We start from the raw sequence: 14,291 nt of genomic DNA on the forward strand, positions 1-14,291 counted from the left end.
GTGCGACCATGACCTATTCTAGAAGCACAGGGTCAGAATTATACTGGTGCATGGAGACAAACTGAAAATGTAAAAATTCAATGGCAAAATTGCTGTCTTTTTCTACTCATTCACAAATAGTTAATGAATGTTATTAAATATGTACAGCAAAATGGAAGGCGTTTCAAATAGAAATCATGCTTCAAAAAACAGTCAAATGAAAAATTATAATATATCCCTCCAGGTGTGACACTTGACATTTGCAGAGTGTCAAACCCCCCAGAAAATGTATAGATATGGCCGAAATAGCTCAGTTGGGAGAGCGTTAGACTGAAGATCTAAAGGTCCCTGGTCCAATCCCGGGTTTCGGCAAAATCCTTTTTCTTCACCGTTTACATTTTAAGGAGATATTAAACAAAGCACATGGACTGATCATGATCAAAAGGCCTAAAAATCTTAACTATCTACAGAAAACAAAATGTTAAAAATTTGAGAAACGGTAACTTTTTCCTTTTGAACACATGAATGTTTTTTAGTAATTTTTCCTCTATTTTGTTTTATTTCAGATTTACTTAGCTGTAAGAGGATTAAAAGGTAACCTGATAGCTGAAACAGACAGCACTTATCAGACACTAGCTGAATGATTATAGTCAGCTTGTTTGACTTTGAAACACTGAGGCATTACTGAGACAAATGTCCTTAAAAAATATGCTGTGGACAAAGTCAAAAAGGCAAAAAACACAAGCTCCACACAGGTCCGTCATCTTTAATTTGAAATATAGGAGGTTTCTACTTTAATGGTGAGACAAAGCATCTACATATTTGACATTGCTCCAGTGAGTAGAGCCCACTTAAAAATGTATGGGTTGCTTGTCTCTGCAAGCAAAAGCTGGGCACTAAACTGGCATACTTGCAATGCTGGATGGTTCAGAGTGAAAACACCTATAGGCTGACAATAGTAATTGCAGGTGTTGATTAACTCATTGTGCAAAATAATTTCTAAAATGTGGTCACTTTGGGAGGTTTTCTGCTGTTTTGGTACTCTGCAAATTTCATCTGCAAGGTATTCCTGCAAAATCTGCATTGCAAAACCCAAATAGGGCTCTTCCTTTCAAAGCCCTGCTGTGTGGCCAAACAGTAGTTTCTGAAGAAATGTGGTGCATCACCGCATTTGTGAGAAATCTAACATTTCTAATATCCAAACAAAATAAATGGAGGTTTAAAAATTAATGCAGACGAAAAGTACGCATATAAAAAATGTTATTTATTGACTTTTTTGGGGTGGTGTGACAAGTTTTTAATCACAAGGAATGGTAACATTTCTGCTGACTAGCATGGAAGGAGTTAAGTTCCAATTGCATATCGAAGTCAAGATGGCAGAGTGGTCTAAGGCGCTGCGTTTAGGTTGCAGTTTCCCCTGGAGGCGTGGTTTCAAATCCCACTTCTGACATCAACATCTAATTTCAAGAAACTTTATCTTCATGTAATGTGGTTTTGAAAAATTTCCTGAGAGTCTTTGGAGTGAATCTGAATTTGTCCTCTCAAAAAAGAACTCTAGGAACATCAAACAGATTTTTGTGCATATGTCTGTTGTTCTTTTGGCACTAGAAAAATCATTTGGACAGTCAATGAGGAGGGACTATTTCACCTCTTTGTGTTCTCTGTCCCTATTAGGGTAGGGAATCAACCTTCTACAGTGCTGTCATGAAATATATCTAGAAACGGATTTGCTGGTAAGTCTACTTTCATAGTTTTCACCTCATACATCAATAGACCATAACGATATTTAATAAACAAAAACTTAACAAGTAGGTAATCATAGTTTAAAAAATGTGAAATGCCCATGTCATTCTGACATGTTTCAGCACATTTTGGGACAAATGGTCTCACTTTTAACAATCAATAAAATATTTTCTCTAAATTTTTGTCTCTTTTTTGCTCCAATTGTTTGCATCTCATAAAAAATAAAACTTGATGTAACATTATGCATGCAAATTGTGTTTTATGTGCGACCATGACCTATTCTAGAAGCACAGGGTCAGAATTATACTGGTGCATGGAGACAAACTGAAAATGTAAAAATTCAATGGCAAAATTGCTGTCTTTTTCTACTCATTCACAAATAGTTAATGAATGTTATTAAATATGTACAGCAAAATGGAAGGCGTTTCAAATAGAAATCATGCTTCAAAAAACAGTCAAATGAAAAATTATAATATATCCCTCCAGGTGTGACACTTGACATTTGCAGAGTGTCAAACCCCCCAGAAAATGTATAGATATGGCCGAAATAGCTCAGTTGGGAGAGCGTTAGACTGAAGATCTAAAGGTCCCTGGTCCAATCCCGGGTTTCGGCAAAATCCTTTTTCTTCACCGTTTACATTTTAAGGAGATATTAAACAAAGCACATGGACTGATCATGATCAAAAGGCCTAAAAATCTTAACTATCTACAGAAAACAAAATGTTAAAAATTTGAGAAACGGTAACTTTTTCCTTTTGAACACATGAATGTTTTTTAGTAATTTTTCCTCTATTTTGTTTTATTTCAGATTTACTTAGCTGTAAGAGGATTAAAAGGTAACCTGATAGCTGAAACAGACAGCACTTATCAGACACTAGCTGAATGATTATAGTCAGCTTGTTTGACTTTGAAACACTGAGGCATTACTGAGACAAATGTCCTTAAAAAATATGCTGTGGACAAAGTCAAAAAGGCAAAAAACACAAGCTCCACACAGGTCCGTCATCTTTAATTTGAAATATAGGAGGTTTCTACTTTAATGGTGAGACAAAGCATCTACATATTTGACATTGCTCCAGTGAGTAGAGCCCACTTAAAAATGTATGGGTTGCTTGTCTCTGCAAGCAAAAGCTGGGCACTAAACTGGCATACTTGCAATGCTGGATGGTTCAGAGTGAAAACACCTATAGGCTGACAATAGTAATTGCAGGTGTTGATTAACTCATTGTGCAAAATAATTTCTAAAATGTGGTCACTTTGGGAGGTTTTCTGCTGTTTTGGTACTCTGCAAATTTCATCTGCAAGGTATTCCTGCAAAATCTGCATTGCAAAACCCAAATAGGGCTCTTCCTTTCAAAGCCCTGCTGTGTGGCCAAACAGTAGTTTCTGAAGAAATGTGGTGCATCACCGCATTTGTGAGAAATCTAACATTTCTAATATCCAAACAAAATAAATGGAGGTTTAAAAATTAATGCAGACGAAAAGTACGCATATAAAAAATGTTATTTATTGACTTTTTTGGGGTGGTGTGACAAGTTTTTAATCACAAGGAATGGTAACATTTCTGCTGACTAGCATGGAAGGAGTTAAGTTCCAATTGCATATTGAAGTCAAGAAGGCAGAGTGGTCTAAGGCGCTGCGTTTAGGTTGCAGTTTCCCCTGGAGGCGTGGTTTCAAATCCCACTTCTGACATCAACATCTAATTTCAAGAAACTTTATCTTCATGTAATGTGGTTTTGAAAAATTTCCTGAGAGTCTTTGGAGTGAATCTGAATTTGTCCTCTCAAAAAAGAACTCTAGGAACATCAAACAGATTTTTTGTGCATATGTCTGTTGTTCTTTTGGCACTAGAAAAATCCTTTGGACAGTCAATGAGGAGGGACTATTTCACCTCTTTGTGTTCTCTGTCCCTATTAGGGTAGGGAATCAACCTTCTACAGTGCTGTCATGAAATATATCTAGAAACGGATTTGCTGGTAAGTCTACTTTCATAGTTTTCACCTCACACATCAATAGACCATAACGATATTTAATAAACAAAAACTTAACAAGTAGGTAATCATAGTTTAAAAAATGTGAAATGCCCATGTCATTCTGACATGTTTCAGCACATTTTGGGACAAATGGTCTCACTTTTAACAATCAATAAAATATTTTCTCTAAATTTTTGTCTCTTTTTTGCTCCAATTGTTTGCATCTCATAAAAAATAAAACTTGATGTAACATTATGCATGCAAATTGTGTTTTATGTGCGACCATGACCTATTCTAGAAGCACAGGGTCAGAATTATACTGGTGCATGGAGACAAACTGAAAATGTAAAAATTCAATGGCAAAATTGCTGTCTTTTTCTACTCATTCACAAATAGTTAATGAATGTTATTAAATATGTACAGCAAAATGGAAGGCGTTTCAAATAGAAATCATGCTTCAAAAAACAGTCAAATGAAAAATTATAATATATCCCTCCAGGTGTGACACTTGACATTTGCAGAGTGTCAAACCCCCCAGAAAATGTATAGATATGGCCGAAATAGCTCAGTTGGGAGAGCGTTAGACTGAAGATCTAAAGGTCCCTAGTCCAATCCCGGGTTTCGGCAAAATGCTTTTTCTTCACCGTTTACATTTTAAGGAGATATTAAACAAAGCACATGGACTGATCATGATCAAAAGGCCTAAAAATCTTAACTATCTACAGAAAACAAAATGTTAAAAATTTGAGAAACGGTAACTTTTTCCTTTTGAACACATGAATGTTTTTTAGTAATTTTTCCTCTATTTTGTTTTATTTCAGATTGACTTAGCTGTAAGAGGATTAAAAGGTAACCTGATAGCTGAAACAGACAGCACTTATCAGACACTAGCTGAATGATTATAGTCAGCTTGTTTGACTTTGAAACACTGAGGCATTACTGAGACAAATGTCCTTAAAAAATATGCTGTGGACAAAGTCAAAAAGGCAAAAAACACAAGCTGAACACAGGTCCGTCATCTTTAATTTGAAATATAGGAGGTTTCTACTTTAATGGTGAGACAAAGCATCTACATATTTGACATTGCTCCAGTGAGTAGAGCCCACTTAAAAATGTATGGGTTGCTTGTCTCTGCAAGCAAAAGCTGGGCACTAAACTGGCATACTTGCAATGCTGGATGGTTCAGAGTGAAAACACCTATAGGCTGACAATAGTAATTGCAGGTGTTGATTAACTCATTGTGCAAAATAATTTCTAAAATGTGGTCACTTTGGGAGGTTTTCTGCTGTTTTGGTACTCTGCAAATTTCATCTGCAAGGTATTCCTGCAAAATCTGCATTGCAAAACCCAAATAGGGCTCTTCCTTTCAAAGCCCTGCTGTGTGGCCAAACAGTAGTTTCTGAAGAAATGTGGTGCATCACCGCATTTGTGAGAAATCTAACATTTCTAATATCCAAACAAAATAAATGGAGGTTTAAAAATTAATGCAGACGAAAAGTACGCATATAAAAAATGTTATTTATTGACTTTTTTGGGGTGGTGTGACGTTTTTAATCACAAGGAATGGTAACATTTCTGCTGACTAGCATGGAAGGAGTTAAGTTCCAATTGCATATTGAAGCGGTCTAAGGCGAGCGGTCTAATACCGAGCGGTCTAAGGCGCTGCGTTCAGGTCGCAGTCTCCCCTGGAGGCGTGAGTTCAAATCCCACTTCTGACATCAACATTTAATTTCAAGAAACTTTATCTTCATTTATTGATTAGATGAGGTCAAACAAAACTTAGTAATGTGGTTTTGAAAAATTTCCTGAGAGTCTTTGGAGTGAATCTGAATTTGTCCTCTCAAAAAAGAACTCTAGGAACATCAAACAGATTTTTTGTGCATATGTCTGTTGTTCTTTTGGCACTAGAAAAATCCTTTGGACAGTCAATGAGGAGGGACTATTTCACCTCTTTGTGTTTTCTGTCCCTATTAGGGTAGGGAATCAACCTTCTACAGTGCTGTCATGAAATATATCTAGAAACGGATTTGCTGGTAAGTCTACTTTCATAGTTTTCACCTCATACATCAATAGACCATAACGATACTTAATAAACAAAAACTTAACAAGTTTGTAATCATAGTTTAAAAAATGTGAAATGCCCATGTCATTCTGACATGTTTCAGCACATTTTGGGACAAATGGTCTCACTTTTAACAATCAATAAAATATTTTCTCTAAATTTTTGTCTCTTTTTTGCTCCAATTGTTTGCATCTCATAAAAAATAAAACTTGATGTAACATTATGCATGCAAATTGTGTTTTATGTGCGACCATGACCTATTCTAGAAGCACAGGGTCAGAATTATACTGGTGCATGGAGACAAACTGAAAATGTAAAAATTCAATGGCAAAATTGCTGTCTTTTTCTACTCATTCACAAATAGTTAATGAATGTTATTAAATATGTACAGCAAAATGGAAGGCGTTTCAAATAGAAATCATGCTTCAAAAAACAGTCAAATGAAAAATTATAATATATCCCTCCAGGTGTGACACTTGACATTTGCAGAGTGTCAAACCCCCCAGAAAATGTATAGATATGGCCGAAATAGCTCAGTTGGGAGAGCGTTAGACTGAAGATCTAAAGGTCCCGGGTTTCGGCAAAATGCTTTTTCTTCACCATTTACATTTTAAGGAGATATTAAACAAAGCACATGGACTGATCATGATCAAAAGGCCTAAAAATCTTAACTATCTACAGAAAACAAAATGTTAAAAATTTGAGAAACGGTAACTTTTTCCTTTTGAACACATGAATGTTTTTTAGTAATTTTTCCTCTATTTTGTTTTATTTCAGATTGACTTAGCTGTAAGAGGATTAAAAGGTAACCTGATAGCTGAAACAGACAGCACTTATCAGACACTAGCTGAATGATTATAGTCAGCTTGTTTGACTTTGAAACACTGAGGCATTACTGAGACAAATGTCCTTAAAAAATATGCTGTGGACAAAGTCAAAAAGGCAAAAAACACAAGCTCCACACAGGTCCGTCATCTTTAATTTGAAATATAGGAGGTTTCTACTTTAATGGTGAGACATAGCATCTACATATTTGACATTGCTCCAGTGAGTAGAGCCCACTTAAAAATGTATGGGTTGCTTGCCTCTGCAAGCAAAAGCTGGGCACTAAACTGGCATACTTGCAATGCTGGATGGTTCAGAGTGAAAACACCTATAGGCTGACAATAGTAATTGCAGGTGTTGATTAACTCATTGTGCAAAATAATTTCTAAAATGTGGTCACTTTGGGAGGTTTTCTGCTATTTTGGTACTCTGCAAATTTCATCTGCAAGGTATTCCTGCAAAATCTGCATTGCAAAACCCAAATAGGGCTCTTCCTTTCAAAGCCCTGCTGTGTGGCCAAACAGTAGTTTCTGAAGAAATGTGGTGCATCACCGTATTTGTGAGAAATCTAACATTTCTAATATCCAAACAAAATAAATGGAGGTTTAAAAATTAATGCAGACGAAAAGTACGCATATAAAAAATGTTATTTATTGACTTTTTTGGGGTGGTGTGACAAGTTTGTAATCACAAGGAATGGTAACATTTCTGCTGACTAGCATGGAAGGAGTTAAGTTCCAATTTCATATCGAAGTCAGGATGGCCGAGCGGTCTAAGGCGCTGCGTTCAGGTCGCAGTCTCCCCTGGAGGCGTGGGTTCAAATCCCACTTCTGACATCAACATTTAATTTCAAGTAACTTTATCTTCATGTAATGTGGTTTTGAAAAATTTCCTGAGAGTCTTTGGAGTGAATCTGAATTTGTCCTCTCAAAAAAGAACTCTAGGAACATCAAACAGATTTTTTGTGCATATGTCTGTTGTTCTTTTGGCACTAGAAAAATCCTTTGGACAGTCAATGAGGAGGGACTATTTCACCTCTTTGTGTTCTCTGTCCCTATTAGGGCAGGGAATCAACCTTCTACAGTGCTGTCATGAAATATATCTAGAAACGGATTTGCTGGTAAGTCTACTTTCATAGTTTTCACCTCATACATCAATAGACCATAACGATACTTAATAAACAAAAACTTAACAAGTAGGTAATCATAGTTTAAAAAATGTGAAATGCCCATGTCATTCTGACATGTTTCAGCACATTTTGGGACAAATGGTCTCACTTTTAACAATCAATAAAATATTTTCTCTAAATTTTTGTTTCTTTTTTGCTCCAATTGTTTGCATCTCATAAAAAATAAAACTTGATGTAACATTATGCATGCAAATTGTGTTTTATGTGCGACCATGACCTATTCTAGAAGCACAGGGTCAGAATTATACTGGTGCATGGAGACAAACTGAAAATGTAAAAATTCAATGGCAAAATTGCTGTCTTTTTCTACTCATTCACAAATAGTCAATGAATGTTATTAAATATGTACAGCAAAATGGAAGGCGTTTCAAATAGAAAACATGCTTCAAAAAACAGTCAAATGAAAAATTATAATATATCCCTCCAGGTGTGACACTTGACATTTGCAGAGTGTCAAACCCCCCAGAAAATGTATAGATATGGCCGAAATAGCTCAGTTGGGAGAGCGTTAGACTGAAGATCTAAAGGTCCCTAGTCCAATCCCGGGTTTCGGCAAAATGCTTTTTCTTCACCGTTTACATTTTAAGGAGATATTAAACAAAGCACATGGACTGATCATGATCAAAAGGCCTAAAAATCTTAACTATCTACAGAAAACAAAATGTTAAAAATTTGAGAAACGGTAACTTTTTCCTTTTGAACACATGAATGTTTTTTAGTAATTTTTCCTCTATTTTGTTTTATTTCAGATTGACTTAGCTGTAAGAGGATTAAAAGGTAACCTGATAGCTGAAACAGACAGCACTTATCAGACACTAGCTGAATGATTATAGTCAGCTTGTTTGACTTTGAAACACTGAGGCATTACTGAGACAAATGTCCTTAAAAATATGCTGTGGACAAAGTCAAAAAGGCAAAAAACACAAGCTCCACACAGGTCCGTCATCTTTAATTTGAAATATAGGAGGTTTCTACTTTAATGGTGAGACAAAGCATCTACATATTTGACATTGCTCCAGTGAGTAGAGCCCACTTAAAAATGTATGGGTTGCTTGTCTCTGCAAGCAAAAGCTGGGCACTAAACTGGCATACTTGCAATGCTGGATGGTTCAGAGTGAAAACACCTATAGGCTGACAATAGTAATTGCAGGTGTTGATTAACTCATTGTGCAAAATAATTTCTAAAATGTGGTCACTTTGGGAGGTTTTCTGCTGTTTTGGTACTCTGCAAATTTCATCTGCAAGGTATTCCTGCAAAATCTGCATTGCAAAACCCAAATAGGGCTCTTCCTTTCAAAGCCCTGCTGTGTGGCCAAACAGTAGTTTCTGAAGAAATGTGGTGCATCACCGCATTTGTGAGAAATCTAACATTTCTAATATCCAAACAAAATAAATGGAGGTTTAAAAATTAATGCAGACGAAAAGTACGCATATAAAAAATGTTATTTATTGACTTTTTTGGGGTGGTGTGACAAGTTTGTAATCACAAGGAATGGTAACATTTCTGCTGACTAGCATGGAAGGAGTTAAGTTCCAATTGCATATCAAAGTCAGGCTGGCCGAGCGGTCTAAGACGCAGCGTTCAGGTTGCAGTTTCCCCTGTAGGCGTGGGTTCAAATCCCACTTCTGACATCAACATTTAATTTCAAGAAACTTTATCTTCATGTAATGTGGTTTTGAAAAATTTCCTGAGAGTCTTTGGAGTGAATCTGAATTTGTCCTCTCAAAAAAGAACTCTAGGAACATCAAACAGATTTTTTGTGCATATGTCTGTTGTTCTTTTGGCACTAGAAAAATCCTTTGGACAGTCAATGAGGAGGGACTATTTCACCTCTTTGTGTTCTCTGTCCCTATTAGGGTAGGGAATCAACCTTCTACAGTGCTGTCATGAAATATATCTAGAAACGGATTTGCTGGTAAGTCTACTTTCATAGTTTTCACCTCATACATCAATAGACCATAACGATATTTAATAAACAAAAACTTAACAAGTAGGTAATCATAGTTTAAAAAATGTGAAATGCCCATGTCATTCTGACATGTTTCAGCACATTTTGGGACAAATGGTCTCACTTTTAACAATCAATAAAATATTTTCTCTAAATTTTTGTCTCTTTTTTGCTCCAATTGTTTGCATCTCATAAAAAATAAAACTTGATGTAACATTATGCATGCAAATTGTGTTTTATGTGCGACCATGACCTATTCTAGAAGCACAGGGTCAGAATTATACTGGTGCATGGAGACAAACTGAAAATGTAAAAATTCAATGGCAAAATTGCTGTCTTTTTCTACTCATTCACAAATAGTTAATGAATGTTATTAAATATGTACAGCAAAATGGAAGGCGTTTCAAATAGAAATCATGCTTCAAAAAACAGTCAAATGAAAAATTATAATATATCCCTCCAGGTGTGACACTTGACATTTGCAGAGTGTCAAACCCCCCAGAAAATGTATAGATATGGCCGAAATAGCTCAGTTGGGAGAGCGTTAGACTGAAGATCTAAAGGTCCCTGGTCCAATCCCGGGTTTCGGCAAAATGCTTTTTCTTCACCGTTTACATTTTAAGGAGATATTAAACAAAGCACATGGACTGATCATGATCAAAAGGCCTAAAAATCTTAACTATCTACAGAAAACAAAATGTTAAAAATTTGAGAAACGGTAACTTTTTCCTTTTGAACACATGAATGTTTTTTAGTAATTTTTCCTCTATTTTGTTTTATTTCAGATTGACTTAGCTGTAAGAGGATTAAAAGGTAACCTGATAGCTGAAACAGACAGCACTTATCAGACACTAGCTGAATGATTATAGTCAGCTTGTTTGACTTTGAAACACTGAGGCATTACTGAGACAAATGTCCTTAAAAAATATGCTGTGGACAAAGTCAAAAAGGCAAAAAACACAAGCTCCACACAGGTCCGTCATCTTTAATTTGAAATATAGGAGGTTTCTACTTTAATGGTGAGACAAAGCATCTACATATTTGACATTGCTCCAGTGAGTAGAGCCCACTTAAAAATGTATGGGTTGCTTGTCTCTGCAAGCAAAAGCTGGGCACTAAACTGGCATACTTGCAATGCTGGATGGTTCAGAGTGAAAACACCTATAGGCTGACAATAGTAATTGCAGGTGTTGATTAACTCATTGTGCAAAATAATTTCTAAAATGTGGTCACTTTGGGAGGTTTTCTGCTGTTTTGGTACTCTGCAAATTTCATCTGCAAGGTATTCCTGCAAAATCTGCATTGCAAAACCCAAATAGGGCTCTTCCTTTCAAAGCCCTGCTGTGTGGCCAAACAGTAGTTTCTGAAGAAATGTGGTGCATCACCGCATTTGTGAGAAATCTAACATTTCTAATATCCAAACAAAATAAATGGAGGTTTAAAAATTAATGCAGACGAAAAGTACGCATATAAAAAATGTTATTTATTGACTTTTTTGGGGTGGTGTGACAAGTTTTTAATCACAAGGAATGGTAACATTTCTGCTGACTAGCATGGAAGGAGTTAAGTTCCAATTGCATATCGAAGTCAGGATGGCCGAGCGGTCTAAGGCGCTGCGTTCAGGTCGCAGTCTCCCCTGGAGGCGTGGGTTCAAATCACACTTCTGACATCAACATTTAATTTCAAGTAACTTTATCTTCATGTAATGTGGTTTTGAAAAATTTCCTGAGAGTCTTTGGAGTGAATCTGAATTTGTCCTCTCAAAAAAGAACTCTAGGAACATCAAACAGATTTTTTGTGCATATGTCTGTTGTTCTTTTGGCACTAGAAAAATCCTTTGGACAGTCAATGAGGAGTGACTATTTCACCTCTTTGTGTTCTCTGTCCCTATTAGGGTAGGGAATCAACCTTCTACAGTGCTGTCATGAAATATATCTAGAAACGGATTTGCTGGTAAGTCTACTTTCATAGTTTTCACCTCATACATCAATAGACCATAACGATACTAAATAAACAAAAACTTAACAAGTAGGTAATCATAGTTTAAAAAATGTGAAATGCCCATGTCATTCTGACATGTTTCAGCACATTTTGGGACAAATGGTCTCACTTTTAACAATCAATAAAATATTTTCTCTAAATTTTTGTCTCTTTTTTGCTCCAATTGTTTGCATCTCATAAAAAATAAAACTTGATGTAACATTATGCATGCGAATTGTGTTTTATGTGCGACCATGACCTATTCTAGAAGCACAGGGTCAGAATTATACTGGTGCATGGAGACAAACTGAAAATGTAAAAATTCAATGGCAAAATTGCTGTCTTTTTCTACTCATTCACAAATAGTTAATGAATGTTATTAAATATGTACAGCAAAATGGAAGGCGTTTCAAATAGAAATCATGCTTCAAAAAACAGTCAAATGAAAAATTATAATATATCCCTCCAGGTGTGACACTTGACATTTGCAGAGTGTCAAACCCCCGAGAAAATGTATAGATATGGCAGAAATAACTCAGTTGGGAGAGCGTTAGACTGAAGATCTAAAGGTCCCTGGTCCAATCCCGGGTTTCGGCAAAATGCTTTTTCTTCACCGTTTACATTTTAAGGAGATATTAAACAAAGCACATGGACTGATCATGATCAAAAGGCCTAAAAATCTTAACTATCTACAGAAAACAAAATGTTAAAAATTTGAGAAACGGTAACTTTTTCCTTTTGAACACATGAATGTTTTTTAGTAATTTTTCCTCTATTTTGTTTTATTTCAGATTGACTTAGCTGTAAGAGGATTAAAAGGTAACCTGATAGCTGAAACAGACAGCACTTATCAGACACTAGCTGAATGATTATAGTCAGCTTGTTTGACTTTGAAACACTGAGGCATTACTGAGACAAATGTCCTTAAAAAATATGCTGTGGACAAAGTCAAAAAGGCAAAAAACACAAGCTCCACACAGGTCCGTCATCTTTAATTTGAAATATAGGAGGTTTCTACTTTAATGGTGAGACAAAGTATCTACATATTTGACATTGCTCCAGTGAGTAGAGCCCACTTAAAAATGTATGGGTTGCTTGTCTCTGCAAGCAAAAGGTGGGCACTAAACTGGCATACTTGCAATGCTGGATGGTTCAGAGTGAAAACACCTATAGGCTGACAATAGTAATTGCAGGTGTTGATTAACTCATTGTGCAAAATAATTTCTAAAATGTGGTCACTTTGGGAGGTTTTCTGCTGTTTTGGTACTCTGCAAATTTCATCTGCAAGGTATTCCTGCAAAATCTGCATTGCAAAACCCAAATAGGGCTCTTCCTTTCAAAGCCCTGCTGTGTGGCCAAACAGTAGTTTCTGAAGAAATGTGGTGCATCACCGCATTTGTGAGAAATCTAACATTTCTAATATCCAAACAAAATAAATGGAGGTTTAAAAATTAATGCAGACGAAAAGTACGCATATAAAAAATGTTATTTATTGACTTTTTTGGGGTGGTGTGACAAGTTTTTAATCACAAGGAATGGTAACATTTCTGCTGACTAGCATGGAAGGAGTTAAGTTCGATATTTTTCCTCTATTTTGTTTTATTTCAGATTGACTTAGCTGTAAGAGGATTAAAAGGTAACCTGATAGCTGAAACAGACAGCACTTATCAGACACTAGCTGAATGATTATAGTCAGCTTGTTTGACTTTGAAACACTGAGGCATTACTGAGACAAATGTCCTTAAAAAATATGCTGTGGACAAAGTCAAAAAGGCAAAAAACACAAGCTCCACACAGGTCCGTCATCTTTAATTTGAAATATAGGAGGTTTCTACTTTAATGGTGAGACAAAGTATCTACATATTTGACATTGCTCCAGTGAGTAGAGCCCACTTAAAAATGTATGGGTTGCTTGTCTCTGCAAGCAAAAGGTGGGCACTAAACTGGCATACTTGCAATGCTGGATGGTTCAGAGTGAAAACACCTATAGGCTGACAATAGTAATTGCAGGTGTTGATTAACTCATTGTGCAAAATAATTTCTAAAATGTGGTCACTTTGGGAGGTTTTCTGCTGTTTTGGTACTCTGCAAATTTCATCTGCAAGGTATTCCTGCAAAATCTGCATTGCAAAACCCAAATAGGGCTCTTCCTTTCAAAGCCCTGCTGTGTGGCCAAACAGTAGTTTCTGAAGAAATGTGGTGCATCACCGCATTTGTGAGAAATCTAACATTTCTAATATCCAAACAAAATAAATGGAGGTTTAAAAATTAATGCAGACGAAAAGTACGCATATAAAAAATGTTATTTATTGACTTTTTTGGGGTGGTGTGACAAGTTTTTAATCACAAGGAATGGTAACATTTCTGCTGACTAGCATGGAAGGAGTTAAGTTCGATATTTTTCCTCTATTTTGTTTTATTTCAGATTGACTTAGCTGTAAGAGGATTAAAAGGTAACCTGATAGCTGAAACAGACAGCACTTATCAGACACTAGCTGAATGATTATAGTCAACTTGTTTGACTTTGAAACACTGAGGCATTACTGAGACAAATGTCCTTAAAAAATATGCTGTGGACAAAGTCAAAAAGG

At 36.0% G+C, this 14,291-nt stretch overlaps 5 non-coding genes across 5 annotated transcripts; all 5 read left to right on the forward strand.

Annotated features, from left to right (window-relative positions):
- The first annotated feature begins 278 nt into the window (after positions 1 to 278).
- Positions 279 to 351, forward strand: TRNAF-GAA (transfer RNA phenylalanine (anticodon GAA)). The gene has a single exon. It is a non-coding gene; the product is annotated as a tRNA-Phe (tRNA).
- Positions 352 to 2,263: 1,912 nt separating this feature from the next.
- Positions 2,264 to 2,336, forward strand: TRNAF-GAA (transfer RNA phenylalanine (anticodon GAA)). The gene has a single exon. It is a non-coding gene; the product is annotated as a tRNA-Phe (tRNA).
- Positions 2,337 to 7,335: 4,999 nt separating this feature from the next.
- On the forward strand, positions 7,336 to 7,418 carry TRNAL-CAG (transfer RNA leucine (anticodon CAG)). Its single transcript has one exon. It is a non-coding gene; the product is annotated as a tRNA-Leu (tRNA).
- Positions 7,419 to 10,238: 2,820 nt separating this feature from the next.
- On the forward strand, positions 10,239 to 10,311 carry TRNAF-GAA (transfer RNA phenylalanine (anticodon GAA)). The gene has a single exon. It is a non-coding gene; the product is annotated as a tRNA-Phe (tRNA).
- A 995-nt stretch (positions 10,312 to 11,306) lies between these two features.
- Positions 11,307 to 11,389, forward strand: TRNAL-CAG (transfer RNA leucine (anticodon CAG)). Its single transcript has one exon. It is a non-coding gene; the product is annotated as a tRNA-Leu (tRNA).
- Positions 11,390 to 14,291: the final 2,902 nt, after the last annotated feature.

Source organism: Dendrobates tinctorius, unplaced genomic scaffold (genome assembly GCF_039654945.1).
Source record: "Dendrobates tinctorius isolate UK_male_01 unplaced genomic scaffold, ASM3965494v1 ptg000300l, whole genome shotgun sequence".
Taxonomy (NCBI): domain Eukaryota; kingdom Metazoa; phylum Chordata; class Amphibia; order Anura; family Dendrobatidae; genus Dendrobates; species Dendrobates tinctorius.